At 35.0% G+C, this 10,730-nt stretch overlaps 1 protein-coding gene across 4 annotated transcripts in view; it reads left to right on the top strand.

Annotated features, from left to right (window-relative positions):
• Positions 1–66: 66 nt before the first annotated feature.
• Positions 67–10,730, top strand: part of Hipk3 (homeodomain interacting protein kinase 3) — an 89,071-nt gene continuing 78,407 nt past the window's right edge. Inside the window, exon 1 of one of the 4 annotated variants that reach the window (XM_010612638.3) lies at positions 67–129. The gene's annotated coding sequence lies outside the window, so the exon portion shown is untranslated. The remainder of the gene's footprint in view (positions 130–10,730) is intronic. The other 3 variants (XM_010612639.3, XM_010612640.3, XM_010612641.3) reach the window with 3 other exon arrangements.

Raw genomic sequence — 10,730 nt, 5'->3', positions numbered from 1 at the left:
GGTCTCGCCGGCTTCTCTCGTTACGCGGCGGCGCCCGGTGCCCTGCTCCGCGCTGGGAGAAGTCGCGGGAAGACCTGGGCTGACCATGTCTGTTTTCCTGTCGCGGGGGAAGACGGCTGTTTTAAAATGGTATGTGGCTTTCGGGGGAAGAAGCGCCTCATTTCCTGGTCTCATCTCCGCCGAGGAATTGCGCCGCGGGGCGTGTTCGTAAATTACCTCGGACCTGTTACGGAGGAGTCGCGGCGCGTTCTTTGCGGGAACCGTGTTTTCGCAACCTCTTGCCGGCCTGCCTGTGCGGGGATTTATTTTTCCACCTGTCAGTTCGCTGCTTGTAAGGAGCTTCTATCAGCAACGGCAGAGTTTTTCAGATTATCGCTTAGTCTGCCGGGAAGGTTGATGGGTGATTCTATTGTCAACTTTGTTTTGATGTTTCTGTTATAGAGCTGGCAAAGTTAGCTGGTAAACCAGCCTGTGCTTAGGCGTACCTTTCAGTTTGGAGATCGGCCGATTTCCCCCCTCTTAGGTATTTTGGCTTGTAAGCCGTAGCTTTTGAAATGGGAATACTTATAAACTATTTAGCTTAATTTCATGATTTTAAATTGCTGGGTGCTTTAAAATTTTTAGGGGTTCCCTTTCTGATCAGATTAGTTTTTGATTTTTGATGAAAATTTAAGCCAGATCGGTGGGTTTTTTTTGGTTTGTTTCCCAAGAAATAGTTTAATCCTCCATTCACATTTAATATTTTAGAAACTGGGCACATCTCACCATATGTTTAAGTCTAGATTCTGCTTATGTTTGCAAGTTCAGTGCTAATTTTATACAGTGAGCAATGATAAGGTTTAGATAGGCCATGATTAAGCTTCCTAGTGTAAGTAAACAAAATGACTGATCTTTAAAAAAATGTTTTCAGTTTTATTGTTTATTTTATGCCCTCATGCCATTTACCAGTAATTGAAATTTAACCAATCAACCAATTTATTTTTAAATCACCAAGGTATATCTTGTTATATTTGTGGTTGTCTTTGTGAAGTGTAGCTCATTTTATTTATGAAATATAATTCATAGCCTGTGCTAGGCTTATTTTCTTTAATATTTGGGTTATTTAAGATTTGTGTTGAGATTTATGGAAACACTTGTGATTTTTGGACATTTCACTAGTTTTTGTATTTATGGGAATATTTTTCTACGAAAAAGTATTTATGGAGAGCCATAGATTAAAAAACTTTTGAACAGGTAAGATGATAGTCTAGAACAGCCCTGGTCATTAAATGTTTCAAATTTATATTTGGACTCTGCTGACTACAGTAGCTAAACATACATATTAGGCTAGCAGATCATAACATGGTGAGGCCGTCTTAGTTTATTGTCATAATACTTTTTCCACTGAACTAGTCATTATGTTTTTAAACCAGTCATTGGCTTCTGGGTATGGGGTTTTAAAGTCACTTTAAAGTGGATGGTTTCTATGAGATAATTCTTGTAAACATGCTTGAAAAGAAGCTGTGGGACATACTATTTTAATTTTTGGGGTGTTCTGTCATAGAATGCCAAAAAAATTGGCTGCAAATTACAGAGGTAGGTTTGCTGTAGCAAGTTTGATATTGGCACATAGGTGTTTGGTGGAAAGTACTGAAAGCCTTTTTTCTTTTCTTGGCAAATTTTATTTTTTATTTTTTTTTGTGCTGCTGGAAATAAAACCTAAGGACTTAAGCATGATAGGCAAGTGCTGTACTACTTTGCCACACCCATAGCACCTTTTCTTGCAATTTTAACTGGCAGTAATTATCAAGTAAACTTTTTAATTGAACTTTGTTTTTAAAGATTTGGTAATGTGAACGCTGGAGGGATACTGAAAAGAATGGGAGAATGTAAACTTCAGAATATGGCAACAGTGCTTCCCAAAAAATGATTCGCACGCATTTAAATGGAATACTTATTTGCTTATTATTTTTCATTTGAATGTTAAAATGATTTATGCTGGTAAATTTGAAATTAACTTAATTGTGTCAGGTAAGAAGAGTTATCTTACTAGTGTTTTCATTGTAACGGTTCGTTGGATGTGATAAAGTAGAATAGAATTTCACTGTTGGTGGTTAATTTAGAGAGGCATACAAATGTAGTTTCAAATAATTCAGCAATAGAAACTTTCTTTACCTGAATTTGGATATGAAGAGATGCCTTGGTAATACTTAGAGTCAAGGTTGTTCTAAGGAACTTTGAAATTTTCTGTACTTAAAATATCATTCCACAAGTAGTTATTCATGCCTCACATCTATTAGAGAACACAGAATAACTTGATATATGGATATGTTGTTGGTGCCAAAATAAATATTACTGTTGTAAAAATTGTGGGTTGCAGCTGTCCTAATTTCCTAGTGTCCAAAGTTGAGGCTCAACAATGTGGGATGTTTAACTTGGAAGTTATTTCTGAAGATAGACTACTAGAACTTAGTTAAAATGGAGGAATCTGTCTATCATTGTTTATTTTTTTAAAAGGCATTCGTCTTCCCTTAACTGTGGAGATAGAGAACAAATTTTTGCTGAAAGCTTTGTCATGAGTACCTTGTATATGATACAAATATAAGTGTACAGGAATTGTCTTTTTTTCTTTTTTAAATGGATTGGGGATGTAGTTAGGTACAAAGTCCCTGGATTCAGTCCCTAGTAAGGGTTGGGTGGGAAAATTATCTTAAATGTCTTTCTTGGTTCTGGATCCAGCTGCTTAAAAGATATATCCTGTTTATTATCTTGAAGTATTTAATGTAACCTGAATAAGGATATGTATTTGGACTAGAAGTGGAGGTTTTTAGGGTAATCAGCGCACTGTGTGGACAACTTAGGTTTACTTCTTTAGGTTGGCTTAGTATAAGTAGGAGTGGCTTCAAGGGAAGAATTTAGTATGCTTTTTCTATAGCTACCTAGCTATTCTTTTGGATCTTAGTCACTGTAGGGCTAAGGTATAATAGATATTTGGAGGATATGTTTTGTACATTTTATAAGAATGCTTGTAAAAGTAGACCTTAGGCTCTTTTTTTTTTTTTTTTTTTTTTTTTTTTTCCTGCAGAGCAGTCTGTTCTCAGTTGATACTTGGGCCATATGTCACTATAAACAAAAGCAACATACTGTCTTGATTCTGAGATCCCACTGTTATTCTTGGACCTAGAGCCTTTGATCTTACTACTTGTGTGGAAATTAAAAGAACTAGATGAGTATTGACAATATTATATTTTTGGGCCTGGGATTTAGCTCAGTGGTTCCACCAACTGGTTTGCCAAAGTGCAAGAACCCTGATCCCTGGTACCAAAAAACAAAACAAAATATATTTTTAAGGGAGACTCCTGTGGTTTGGGGACAGTTAAGACGTAAAGCAGATTTACTTTGTTTTATATTTAGTTTACTGCTAAGTCAGTACTTTAGTAAGCTCTTATTTATTTTTATTTATTTTTTTTTGGTCTCACTATGTAGTTGAGACTGACCTGGAACTCACTGTGTCGCCCAGGCTGGTCTCCAACTCACAGCGATCCTCCTGCCTCAGCCTCCCGAGTGGTGGGATTACAGGCATGTACCACCACGCCCAGCAACAAGCTCCTATTTTTTAAAAGAAAGTCTTTGTAGTTTAACAAACCAAAGACAGTATTTTTAAAAATCTTAAATGTATTTCATAACCTTGAACTGAACAGTTTTTCTTTTTTTTGGTACCAGGGATTGAACTCGGGTCTTTGCGCTTGCAAGGCAGGCCACCAAACCTCTGAGCTAAATCCCCGGCCCTGAACAATTTTTCTAATTTTCTAAAAGAGTGAAATATTTTACCCCTGTGGGAGACTGAGCCGGAAGGAGGGAGTAAGGCAGATAAGGTAGGAGAGGCTAGGTATAGTAGAGTTTGCTTTAATTGGGTGTGGGAGGTCAAATATGTTTTGAGGGAATTTAAATTTTATAGCTGTTTATTACAAGCTACATTTGTTTATATATGGAGATGTACCAAGGAAATTTTCTTGAGGTTTCATAGAAAATATGAAATTTGGCTGCATTCAAATAGCCAGTTATTCTATGTTAGAAATGACAAAGTATCTGATTTGCTAAAGTGTTTAATTTTTTTATTTAAAGATTTTTTTTTATTATTATTACTATTTTTTTTCTCTGTATTGGGGATCCAACTCAGGACTTTGTGCTTGTGAGGCAGGTGGCGGGACCACTTAGCTAAATTGCCCTCTAGGCTGGTTTTGAATTTCCTTAGTAGCCCAGGCTGGCCTCATCAGGTCCTGATTCTCCTGCTTTATACTCCTCTTGAGTGCTAGTACAGGCATGCATCACCATGCCCAGTCTAGACATTTATTTTTAAATTCTTTAGTTTGCCCATATTTTGTTACGTATTATTCATAAATTTATACAAAATCTTTTACAAATTTAAAAAACCAAAGTGATATACTTTGAAATATTTGCAAGAAGTAAATTACAATATGTACCTATAAAGCACTAAAAATTTCATTTTTGTGTTTCAGCTGGTTGTCTGTTTAATAGTACAGAGTCTTGTACGACTTTAGGTACGTTTTAAGTGAAAGTGATAACATTGCTGAAAATTGAACCTGACTTTCTAAAAGCATTGCTTCTAAAGTATAGTTTAAATTAATAATTCTGAAGACTGAGTAATTTATTACAACTTTTGTTTAGAATGACATAAAATTATAAGTAAAATTTCAGATTATGCTGCCCTGGATCCCATAGTTGTGATGCTGTGCTTTACTACATTTTTAAAGAAACAAAAACATGTTTTGGACCAACTGTAATCAGAAAGTTTTGTTGGAGACAGTATAAATATCTTTGCAGAATATTAATTGTAGATTTATATTTGAGTATAAAGTTAAGAATAATAATGTGTTAAAAAATACTGGATAGGTAATTTTTTTAGTATGTTTTATGTATTTTTTGTAGCTGGATCACAGACTGAGCGCACACAAAAGAAAAGGTTTATTATAGTAAATAAAATAGTAAGGTAGTTGTATGAAAACTATTGTACCCAGTATGTGTTTGAATATCCACAAAGTGCAGGTTGTTACTATGCTGAGTAGCATGTAGTCCTAGTTTAGAGTCTGTAGTAAGCAAAATTAGCTAAATACTGTAAATTTTATATTTTTGTATCTGTATCAGTGATATAAATACGTCATTTAAGGGTTGGCTGGTATTTGTGATCTCTTGCCTCAGCCTCCCAAAATGCTGGGATTGCATTTGCCATTTAAGCTTCTTAATACTTCATATTGGTTTTTTTTTTGGTACTGGGAATTGAACTCGGGTCCTTGCGCTTGCAAGGCAGGCCACCGAACCGTTGAGCTAAATCCCTGGCCCTCTATTTCATATTGTTAAACATGAAGTATTTAAATAAAAAATTTAAAAGTATTGAAAAGTAGTCATCTTACAGTTTTGCTGCTGTCCTAATGTTTAAAACCAAAAAAGTTTACTGAAAATATAAGCAAAAACTTGATCAATTTTATTTTGTGATACATTTTTTTATCAAGGCTAATAAGTTTGATAGCTAATTGTCATAGAGAAACATACTATTTGTTAATTTAAGTTAGAAGAGGGTCATATTTCTCAGATTCATTTAATCCAATTTTATTTTCTCATTTTTTTTCTTTTTGAATATGCACAGTTCCCATAGTACCTGAGAAAATTCTGTTAAGTTTGCCTATTCTACCTATATTCTCTTTCTCCTAAATTTGGAATATAGATGCTTTGAAACTATTCCTCTGTGAACCTATGGAAAGAGAATAGTAAATGAAACATTTTGGAAGGTATTTTTAAGAATGTTGAAATTGCTAGGCGGGGTGGCTCACTCCTGTAATCCCAGCACTCGGGAGGCTGAGCAGGAAGATCGCTGTGAGTTTAAGACCAGCCTGGGCTACATAGTGAGTTCCAGAGTTAGAGGTCAGTCTCAAAAAACCAAAATAAAAAAAAAAAAAAAGAATGTTGAAATTACTAGCTGTAGTTTATCTTGAACCCACTGTATGAAGTGAATGTAGTTTTAAACTTCATTTACACAAATGAAAATACATCTTTTTTTGTGTGTGTGATACGTGGGAATCAAACCTGGAATCTCACACATGCGAAGCAAACTCTACCACTGAGTTAATCCCCAGATACAAATGTGCAAAGGGTGAGTATTGTGTTGTATTCATTATACTTGTTTATAATACATACTTTGTAATGACATCTTATGATTTGATGATGTTTTGATATTTTTATACATGCTTATTTAAAATTGAATTCCATAGGGAGAGGCTCCCTTGGGGTGTTTTGAGACTGTAACATAATTGATTTGCCAATAGCATTGAAGAGAAAATTGTTGGAGTGTTTGCCTTGCAAGTTGTCCTATCTAAGCCTAGCATATTTTGGGTGGCTAATTTTATTTTACTTATTTGTTTTTCTCACTCTATTGCCCAGGTTGGCCTCAATTTCCTGGGTTGAAATGATCCTGTGGCCTTCCCTGTAGTTGGGATTACAGGTGCATACCTCCACGCCTAGTTTTCTACTTGCTTTTCTTTGTATGTGTATCCAGCTTGAAATTGTTTCCTGTTACTTAGATTGAAAGATGAAATAGGTCGTTTCCTAGCTTATGAGAATACAGAGCAGTATTGAGAAAAGTAATATTTTAAAATATAAATTATTATCTGAACTGTTCTTCAGTTCAGAGACCATGTTCTATTGACTTTCTATCCCTTGACGTGCCTACTAGACATTAGGGAATCAAATATGTTATGATAAAGATAGTCATTTGCAGACATGCTGTACTCTACTGATGTACCCTATTCAAGGTATGGCATCTTTTTTTTTTTTTTCCCCTTTTCCTTTTTATGGTGCCAGGGATTGATCCCAGGGAGTATGGAACCATATCTATCCCTAGCTTTTCTTATTTATTTATTTTTTTCCCAGGCAGGTTTCTTTATTAAGTGGGCCTTGAATTGTGATCTTCCTGCCTCAGCCCGAGGTGACAGGTGTGTGCAGCCACACCCAAGTAAAGTATGCATCTTTATTAATTAGCTTCACAGGTATCTGACCACCTACTTGTGAATGTATCAGTTACAGAGTTGCCTTTTCAAAGCCCTGCTCCATTCCCAACTCCATTACTTCCATCAGATTGGTCTGCTTCCTGTGTAAATGTCAGTAGGTATTGCTTCCTTCAGTGGTTTACTGGTAATTTTTACTTAATCAGTTTGCAAGGTTCTGTGAATATAATTTTAGATGTTAACATGGTAAGCATTGTTATCAAATTACTATTTGACATATTCATCATGTAAAATTGATATGTAATCATTGTTTTTGTATCTGTAGTTCTCCCTAGCTTCTTGCTCAGGTGTCTAGAAAATGACATAAGGTCAGTTTTGGTCCAGGAGGAGTGTTTTAGTTATTTGAGAATATATTTCTTGTCAGTAAACTGTAACTACTTTGTAGGCATTTTAAGCACATTTTAAAAAAATTTTATTACACTGACTAGCCTTACTTTTGAACTTATTACTTCAAACTCAGACTTTGTAAATATCTTTTAAATTTCCTTTTTTTTTTTTTAAACTATAACAAGCCTTTATTATGGGAGGATCTGCCGTGCTGTCTCCGAACAAAGAAAGAGCCTGTTGGTTTTTTTTTTTTTTGGTACTGGGGACCTTGTGCATGCCAGGCAGGTGGCGGAACCTCTGAGCTAAATCCCCAGCCCTTTTAAATATTGGTATGTATTTGGAAATCTCTTCTGCTTTATAAATCTGAAGCAGTAATTTTTTTCTTACCTTATAGTTTTGGTGAATGTAATTTTTAATACCATGTATTAGTAGTGTGACTTTTTTTTTTTTTTTGGTACCAGGGACTGAACTCTACCTTGTGCTTGTAAGAGGGATGTGGTGCCCCTGAGCTAAATCCCTGGCCCCTATGTGGCTTTTTATTATAAACAAACTTAGTTTTTTTATGAGGCTTACAGTAGAAGAAATGTTTATGTGGTCCTTTCTAAGTTCCTATCAAGTTGCAGTTTTAGTGTACAGCTTATTACAAGCAATCTAATATGTCATTTTAAAAAGTTAATGATTAGAGGAAGTTAGAGCCAGACAGAAGCAGTCCTAATGGATTTCTAAGAATTCACTGTCTTTTCTGTGAGGTGTTTGAGAACCTCAATGCATTACCATTTGTGTTCTTCCTGTTGTTTGTCTTGGTTTTTGAAGTTGTTGTGAAAGGCCATCTTCAGTTGATAAGGTGCATGTGACAAGCCCTGAAATTTAGAAGCTTCTACATTAGAAAAGTTTTTGAAAGTTCTTCATAAAATTTCCTTAAAACAGCATTTAAATAAAACGGTAACTAAAATCTGAGTAGGAAAAAAATATTTTGAATTAACAGTGTAATATACATCAAGACCATATAGGATTTAAAAGAATTTTGAAAGTATAAATATATGACTTTCTATTTTTCCAGTTAAATTTTTTGTTTGTTTTTGGTACTGGGGATCAAACTTAGGACCTTGTGCTTGCGAAGCAGGTGGCAGAACCACTGAGCTAAATCCTCAGCCCTCCAGTTAAATTTTTGTTTTGTCCCAGTTATTTTTATTTTTATTTATTTTTTGATAACGGGATCGAGCTTGGGCCCTTGTGCTTGCGAGGCAGGCAGCAGAACCATTGAGTCAAATCCCCGGTTCCCAGTTAAATAAAAGTCCCAAAATGTCTATGATAAAACTTTTAAAAAATTGTAAGAACTATAATCATGTTTATGCTGTAAATATTTGTATTTTTACCTGTTATATGTGAAAAATATGTGTGAGAAATGGAGAGCAATAGCCATTGTTTCACATTTCTGCTTTTTTATTTTTTGCTTTGTTTGTTTATTTGGTTTTTTTGAGACAGGGTCTCACTATGTAGTTGAGACTGCCCTGGAGAACTCACTATGTAGCTCAGGCTGGTCTTGAACTCACAGTGGATCCTCTTGCCTCAGCCTCCCGAGTGCTAGGATTACAGGCATGCGCCACCACACCCGACTACATTTCTGCTTTTTTTGAATTTTAATTCTTGTTGTATGCATTACTCTAGAGTGACAATTGTCTGTCAGGTGTGAATGTAGAACATTAAGTTATGGGAAATTCAAAATGAGAATCTTAAAAGAATTGTTTAGGGTATCCCACACCATTGAAAATTTTTGTAGATGTTGACCTTGGATTCTATGAATGTTCCTTTGAGAGTTTAATCTCACTGTGTCTTACAAAAGCATTTATTGGTAGAATTTTTTCTTTTATTGTGGTGTCAGAAATGGGCATTTGCTCAAATTTGATTTCATTTGTTTCAGAGATAGATTAGAGTGAGAGGTCTTGGTAAAGATCTTTTGATCTTTGCCTTTTTGTTTTGTTTTTTTAAGACAAGGTCTTGATTTTGTAGTCTAGGCTAACTTCGAACTCAGTCCTCCTGCTTCAGCTGCCCAAATGCTGGGAAAGATCTTTATTTTTTTTTTAATCTTTAATACTTCTGTTTGCCTTTGAAAGTTGATTACATAGATTTTAAAAATAAGAAAAATTTTACCAAGCACAGTGATGTACACTTTTAATCCAAGCCATTTAGGCTGAGCCAGGAGCATCAAAAATTTGAAGCCAGCCTGGGGCAATTTAGTGAGTCTGTCTCAAACAAAACAAAAAGCCAGGAAAACAAAGTTTCGTGATGGTTCTCCTGGGACAGACTTTCCTATAAAGTAGAAAAGTAATGCACTTTTTTTTGTCTTAAGGGGCCTGTTCATAACCAAACTTAAATTGCTGTTTACTTTTCCTAGCAATCCATTGGTAGACATTGGTCATTTTATAAAATATTTAAGTAAAGACTTGTGAATTTAATTTTTTTCTTCTTGAGATAGGATCTTATTACGTATTTCAGGCTAGCCTTTAAGTTACAGTGATCCTCCTGTCTCAGTCTCCTGATTCCTAGGATTACAGGCAGGCACCACCACGGCCTGCTGAATTTTAAGTTTTATAGACTAATATTTTTAATTGCTGATCTTAAATTTCAAGAAAGAGCAGAGGTGAACTTTTTAGCGAACTTATTTGTCAGTATTTCCATGTTTGATTTTTGATTTTATAGATAGCTTTTTATAAAATGTAGGGAATTATCCACTTTCTCAAGAATAATCCCTTTTCTATACTTGTTAAAGTACACATTTGTGTTGGTAGGGTGATTTCTAGCACCTTTGAAATGTCCGGCAGTTCATTTTTCTGTTCCAAAAGTTGTAATGTTTTGCTAAGTCAGATGAAGCTTGTTATTTAACATGCTGATTTGTGTTATAGTCAACACATTCTCTAGATGCTTTATTCACAATACTGCTGGAAAACACCCAAGATTTTAGTATTTCCAAATAAATGTTTGGCTGACATCTCAGATAGTAAGCTCGGTTTATGAAGCTTTATTATATTTGGTAGTTCATTTATGTGAAATGGCTCAATACTGGTGAATGAACCTGCTAATGACATAATTATTTAAAATATTGGCATTTAATTGATTAGTGAGCAGGTAGGCTTATACGCTTTTTTTATAGCACAACATTTATTGGTGCATTTTAGGCATATATCATGATAACACTCATCATGGGGAATTTGCACCTGTACATTGTACACATCCCACCCCTTTTTTCCCATGCGTCCCTTAACCCATTTCCCCTCCTTATGAACAAAAACTGTTTCCACTTTTTCTTTTTTCTTTCTTTCTTTTTTTTTTTTTTTTTTTTTTTTT

Source organism: Fukomys damarensis, unplaced genomic scaffold (genome assembly GCF_012274545.1).
Source record: "Fukomys damarensis isolate Sample0158 unplaced genomic scaffold, DMR_v1.0_HiC HiC_scaffold_27, whole genome shotgun sequence".
Taxonomy (NCBI): Eukaryota; Metazoa; Chordata; class Mammalia; order Rodentia; family Bathyergidae; genus Fukomys; species Fukomys damarensis.
The sequence above is the reverse complement of the archived record's forward strand: the minus strand, read 5'-3'. Positions and strand labels throughout refer to the sequence as shown.